At 41.2% G+C, this 7267-nt stretch overlaps 1 pseudogene; it reads right to left on the minus strand.

Moving 5' to 3' along the window:
• Positions 1-5821: 5821 nt before the first annotated feature.
• LOC134912693 (5S ribosomal RNA) lies at positions 5822-5940 on the minus strand (annotated as a pseudogene).
• Between the last annotated feature and the right edge of the window lie 1327 nt (positions 5941-7267).

Here is a 7267-nt window from a genome sequence, read left to right on the forward strand (position 1 = left end):
AATAGCAAATATATCAGTGTCCCGCAGTGGGGAGCACAAACTATGCAGAGCAGTGGGTAAGCAGCGGGTGAATAGACACTGGGGGTCATTCCGACCCGTTCGCACGCAGTGGTTTGTCGCTGCGGTCCAAACAGGTCCGGAATGCACATGCGCGACGGCCGCTCTGCGCGTGTGCGATGGTGCCCGGCGCCGGGGGTCGCCGGGTTATGTTGCGTCCTACGAAGAAAGCGGTCGCAGAGCCGACCGCAAGAAGATTGACAGAAAGAAGGAGTACCTGTGCGGATCCGGACCGCTGGAGACCGTTTTCGGGGAGTGGAGAAGAAAATGCAGGTGTGTCCAGTAGAACGGAGGGCGGATGTCTGACGTCAAAGCCGGCCCCAGCATAGCAGAGAACGTTGCACAGGGTAAATATGTCCAGGGCTAGTCTTCTTTCGCTTGAATTTTTTTTTAGCTTTGCAGGGCTGCACAAGCGATCGCAGCCCAGCTAAGCTAAAATACACTCCTCAATAGGCGTGTACTAGTTGATCGCAGCAGCAGCAAAAAGTTGCTGGCTGCGATCGACTCGGAATGACCACCACTGTGTGCATGCGCACAGCAGCTATTCACAGTGCAGAGAGAGCCTGGGTTAGCCTAGCATAACAGAGAGTGCTGGACACGCCCCCACAGTTACAGAAATGGGAGTGACATGAGGTTCCACCCCTTTTCCCTAGGCTCCACCCCTTTTCTGATGCAGGCACACTTTTGGAACACCAAAGGTCCCGACCCACTGGCCAACCAATGTTGAGAGGTATGTAACTGCAGCAAAAGGCTTCCCAACAAAGTACTAATGAACATTGGGTCTAATTCAGACCTGTTCGCTCACTAGGTTTTTTTTTTCAGTCCTGCGTTCGCATAGTTGCCGCCCATAGGGGAGTGTATTTTCGCTTTGCAAGTGTGCAAACACATGTGTAGCAGAGCTGTACAAACAGATTTTGTGTAGTCTCTGCTGCAAACACTTCAGCTCGTCCGGGACAGGAATTGACGTCAGGAACCCTCCCTGAAAATGCTTGGGCACTCCTGCGTTTTTCCACACACTCCCAGAAAACGGTCAGTTGACACCCACAAACGCCCTCTTACTGTGAATCTCCTTGTGAACGCAAGTGCGAAAGGATCCTTTGCACAAACCCATCGCTGAGCGCCGTTCCGCTTTGTACCTGTGCGATGCGCCTGCGCATTGCGGTGCATAGACATGCGCAGTTTAGACCTGATCGCATGGCCCGCTGTACGAAATGCGGCCTAGCGATCAGGTCTGATTTAGCCCCATTGTGCGAAACTAAGAAATGTACTTAACCCAGATTTCAGTACGTATAACCGTTTTCAAAATAACATTTTTGTTATAACATTGAATTATGTTGTATTATGTTCCAAATTAAATTGCCATTGTAATGATGTATGCATTTTTGTATATTTCTAAAATATATTAGTGCTATAAGCTTGTAAACTTCAAAAATGCAAATTTTCCAAAAGGTTTTGACAATTTTGGCCACTGCTGGTTATATATATATATATATATATATATATATATATATATATAAAACACATAGTAATGTTAGGATTAGGCCACATGTTGTGGTGTATTTATATAATACACATACTTTTTCATATACCTGTACTATTAAAAAATGATATCTAATAAATTAATTATGCCATCAGTGTATGATGGCTTAAAGGATTGATTAGGTGTAATTAATTAGTCAATAGGGTAGAGTGGAGATTAACACAAAAAAAGCAGGTATATGACACAGGATTTCATTTGTATCAATGCTTCCCGCGCTGCGATTGCTAATCAGGGCCGGATTATAGGAGGGGTGTCAGAGGTGGTCGTCCCTGGGCCCCCACACATTAGGGGCCCCCACACAGTGCAGGGGATGCAGTAGGATCCGCCACTCCCCTGCAATTAGTTACGCTGCTGCAGAATGCTGTTCTGCTGAAACCTCTGTAGGTGGAGGAACAGACGTCCCAGCAGGGTTGGCATCACTGCAGCAGCTGTCTGTTTATGCTGCGGGAGGAGGGGGGGGGGGGGGGGGGCTGCTACTCACCGCTGCCCCAGCTTCTGCTGTTCTGTGGTCAGAGGCACAGAGAAGAACATTCCGGTGACTGGTACAGATGAGGGGGTGACGGCTGCCTCTGCTCTGTAGATGGGGATTTTGAGTATGCCGGTTTTCTGGTGAGTGTGCAGGGGAGGGAAGGGGAACGGCAGGGGAGGTGTGTGTAAGATGTTCCTGCAGTGTACTGGATGGAGGGTGGGGATTAGGGGTACAGGTGTGCTATGCACTAACCTTCTCTGTATGCTGGGGGGTTGGGGGTGGGGTCTGTTCCTGTGCTCTACTCTTAGCCCTCATATATATACAGTCTATCTTTCTATCTATCTATCTATCTATCTATCTATCTATCTATCTATCTATCTATCTATCTATCTATCTGTCTGTCTGTCTGTCTGTCTGTCTGTCTATCTATACAGTATATATATATATATATACTCCCCACGGACCGGCACTCCCTCCTCCACTTGAAAAATGGCTCCGGTGCCCTCCAGGGAAATCCACACAAACAATGAAAGAGAGGCGGCACTCGGAGACTTTAAAGTGTAAATATTGTATTCCACAAATGAACCAACGTTTCGTGGTCAGAGGTACCCCTTTGTCAAGGTGAATAAAAGTGTAAAGCATGATTTACATACCTTAAATAGGGAAAGGTCCCTCCGTGAATCACGCCCGCCCGGCCGCGCTGTCTCCCGCTCCGCCACAGGTGAGGAGTTGACCCAGTAGTATTAGATATACAATCTGATCTGTACTGATCCAGTATAATATTTCCCATCCAGCCACTTAGCACAGGTGTGGCATAAGCATGGTAGCATATTCAACATATTATAACACAAAACGTCCAGTGGTAGGAATTTGCCACCAAAAGCAAGCCAACAAGTTCCGCCACTGGCTCAGCCACAACTATTTTCAGGTAGATCATAGGTTATCTAATGTGGATGAGATGTGAATTCTCATGTCTGGAGAGACACCCATACACAGACCCCCTCTGGCCGCATACTGCACTTAGCACTTCAGTTTTCACCTGCACACCCCTTAGTGGCAATAAATACACCTATAGGTGGATCATTACACCCCCTACCCCCCCTTCCTCAGCAGTGCATTCTACTACCAGCTAAAATCTTCCTGAAACTAGTTTTCAAAAGTAGGCACATATGATCAATTTAAATTTTGTTAAAAAATATTGTAAGCATGAACTGCCACATTGGGTTTTCGATACTATAAAACTTAAAATATCCCTGAACAAAAAAAGAAAATACAGTACAAAATAGTAGATTAATACATGAACTACATTTACTTGCAGAAAAGACTCTGATACACACATTGGCCCAATGGAGTACTATTTAACCAAATTACTAGTGAAATCTTCATTTGTATCCATTTTGTGAACTGTTTAACAGGAACATTTTAATAGGTTTTGTGGCTTTTAAAACACATTGGGAGTATACCGTCTCTCAATATAAATTATTTTTTAAATACGTGTAGGCCACAGCTTAGCTTGGAGATATGTCTTTCACAGCCTGCTATATTCATGAGGATAGATGACATAATCATGTTGAAAAGGCTGACTGTGTAATTACCATGTAGTTATATTTTCACAGAGCAAAGTAGGGCACGCCAAACAAATATACAGCCTTGCACATTGTTTAGGGTTCATTTATGTGCCTAATAAATGATATATTCAAGGCATAAAGTTACGGTGAGGAAGATCTGTATTTATCACCCTCATTATTATTTATAAACATGTCAAGGTTCTTCTCCAGTTAAAAGTTAATTTTGCAATCTTAAAGAAATTACCTCTCCCCTCCATTTCCAGTGATTAGTTATAATAAGTAACTTTCCGTATTTGTGTATAGAGATAATTTTGGAAACAGTTTTTTCTTAATAATACTACAGAAAAATATCAGTAATTATGTAATGACTGCAGAAATTACATTTAGTTAAATGAAGAGAAATCATTTTTGTATTATGTGTCTCTAATTTATATGTAATTACCAGTTATAAAAGAACATTCCTGGTATGCATAATGACAATCTATTGTCCTTGTGTAAAAAGTCAAGGTGTTTTCATTCAAGGTTTCTTCTTTTCAGCTTATTCCTGGCTGGTTGGGGAGACAGAAGCAGCTGTTCTATGACATGGTTCATAATTTTTCCTGATATGAGAAAGCCAGCTGGCTATATTCCTATTATGTCAAACCCATGGAAAATGGAATTCTGGGAATTTTACTTATAAAGCAGAAAGTGGTCCTTGACACATAAACATACTTTTTTTACCAAATTATTTAATAAAATACCAAAAACATTACCAGACAATGAAACTGATATTGCTCGATAGGATATTAAAAGCTTATTATTCATAAGGCTTGCGTCATTCCTAGTGGAACCTCCGCTATGGTATCTGCCCATATTGAAAATTTTATGTGATAGCTAGGTTTTTAATTTAATAGCTATAAATAAAATAAATATAGCACTAAACAGATTCTACATTTTTCAGCCTATTTTTTTTTTTTCAGTTATGGAAAACCACCATTATACAGTACTGGTATGATGTCAAACAAATTCGACTGAAAATATATTCCATATGATTTGATTATCTAGTAACACTCACAACACATTAGGGGATGTGGTCAATTTACCTATAATCAAAATCCCGACGGTCAAAATCCAGACAACCATTGACCAACGGTCAAAATACCGACAAGGTCAAAATCCCGATATTTAAAATGTCGACAGGTCAAAAAGTCGACATGAGTTTTTCATGATGACTTAAATTAAAACCGACTTGTTCATACGTTGCCATCCCAGTGGACCTGCAGAGGGACTATAATAGTGTGCCGAGCACAATGAGGCACTGTGCCTGAAGCATGGCGAGCGCAGCGAGCCATGCGAGGGGACGCAGTAAACTTATATGGTGTCCATGTCAACCTATGTCGACATACACACCAAAAAACAATGGAAAACTTATTTCGACTTTTTGACCTTTCGACATTTTAATCATCTGTATTTTGACCTTGTTGATATTTTAAATGTTGGTATTTTGACCTTGTCAGTATTTTGACCTTAGTACACAAAAAAGGTTTTGTTTGGTCCCGCACAGGAGTACAATAATTTGGAAAAAATTGGGTTTAGTACAAAAGTTATAAGACCCTTAGTATTACCAACAATAACTCATGCAAAGATCCCTGAACTAGGGTATCAGCAAATATTGTGAGTTGGCGGTGCTCCCAGAGTCAGTAAGTAGATTTGTATGTGGGGCACACTTGAAATTTGTAAATTTATTAAAACTTAACTTTTAATTTCATTCAGAATAAGAAATATAGATACAAAAAAATCAGCACAAGAGAATATCACCTCTTGAAATAATATAATTAACAGGAATCAGGATAATCCTGAGATTAAGTAATAAATTTGACGCACCTAATGTGAGAATATTGAGAATATTGGAGTATCTAATGGATATCCAAAATGATAGAGACAAAGGCACAAATAAGGGTAATAATAATGTAGATTAAATTCTAAGTGCCTATTGGTTACTGGAAATCCCCTGGTAAGGGCTAGTTTGCTACGTAGTAGATCCTACAAAAAGAAAGAGATAGAATTTTTCAAAAAAATTCCTAGAAAAAATGGTGAAGATCAGAGTTGCCAAAGGATATAGGTAGAAGGATCACATAACAGATAAAAATAGTAAAAGTCAAAAGGTTGCTCCAACACTTCTGCTGTTTGTTGTCGAATACAGAGTTATATTTACTGCACCTGATATTCCCTAGAGGTCACCCATCTGGGTACTAATCAGGCTTATTACCACTTAGCTTCCAAGATCAAATGAGATTGGGCGTAACCGGTGAAATATGGCAGTAATTTAACTGATATGGAACAAATGAGAGAGTGTGGTTATTGACATGCACTAGGAGTACTTCTGCTGTCCAGTTAGTAGCTCAGATTCCCTGATACTTTAAGCATTGCAGAGAGTAGTCTGGCATCTGGATGAGAGAGTACAGAATTTGTAAGGTGGTGTAAAGAATAGGATAAGGGCTCCGCCTTCTGCTGTCTGCTGTCTGCTGTCTTATAAAATGATAGCGGACAGTAGATGAAAGGGGTGGGCTGAACTCACCTATCGAATGAAGATTTAGTGCCAAGTAATAATAGGTGCAATTAAAGATAGCAGATTGATTGGAGCTTGGACATTCCAGAAGACAGATGGTCAGAAATAGCAATTGGTTGCATTATTTAAATTACAGTTTGCAAAATTGCTGATTAATTAGTGACAAATTATTGAAAGAGGTCACTTAACTAGTGATTAACTGTTGATATTAAATACCCATGCAGACATGCTAAGGCTTGAAAACATTCAATAGCAATAAGCTAGAAAGGTAACTTTCTGAAATGCTGATAGGTAAAAGTAAGAGCATATTCAAATAGTACAATATAATGACAACAGAATCTAGTATAAAAGAGTCTTAAGAGGATTTTGGATCACTGCAGCAAACAGAAATTAAATATATAGGAATAATTAGAAAAGTGCCAATGGACATATACAATACCAGGGGATACCAAAAAGTGGGCTGAACTGTGCACAGTTCAGCTCCACTCAGCACAGACAGCCGTTTCACCAGGGTGGCTTGTTCACTGTCACCCTGGTGAAATGGCTGTCTGTGCCCCATAGTAGTGCCCTAGTTCACATTATGCCACATTTTAGTGCTGCCAGTACACATTATGCCACACAGTATCCCCAAATCACATTAAAACATACAGTGTCCCTAGTTCATAATATGCCACATTAGAGGATGCTGCAAGCTTCTATTGTAATGTAAACGTCCCTCCAAAAATGGCCGCCGCCTCAGAGGAGACAGTTATTAAAGATACTAGAGGAGGCTCCTCTAGTATCTTTAATAACTGTATCCTCTGAGGCGGCAGACATTTTGGGAGGGACTTTTCAATCGAAGCTTGCAGAGTACTCTCCCCCTCCTGTGACATTGCCAGATCTCGGTCATGAAAGGGGGCAGAGCTACACAAAATGGAGGGGGTGGAGCTACATGAGACTAGGCTGTTACCACATCTGCTACAGCTCTGGCCAGCCTGTGATAGGTAAGTTGAGGGAGAGTGAGTGGGAGAGAGAAACGGTGTGTGTGTGTGTATCTGTGTGCATGTATGTGTATGTATGTATGTATGTATGTATATATATATATA

This window comes from Pseudophryne corroboree, chromosome 4 (genome assembly GCF_028390025.1).
Source record: "Pseudophryne corroboree isolate aPseCor3 chromosome 4, aPseCor3.hap2, whole genome shotgun sequence".
Lineage (NCBI taxonomy): Eukaryota > Metazoa > Chordata > Amphibia > Anura > Myobatrachidae > Pseudophryne > Pseudophryne corroboree.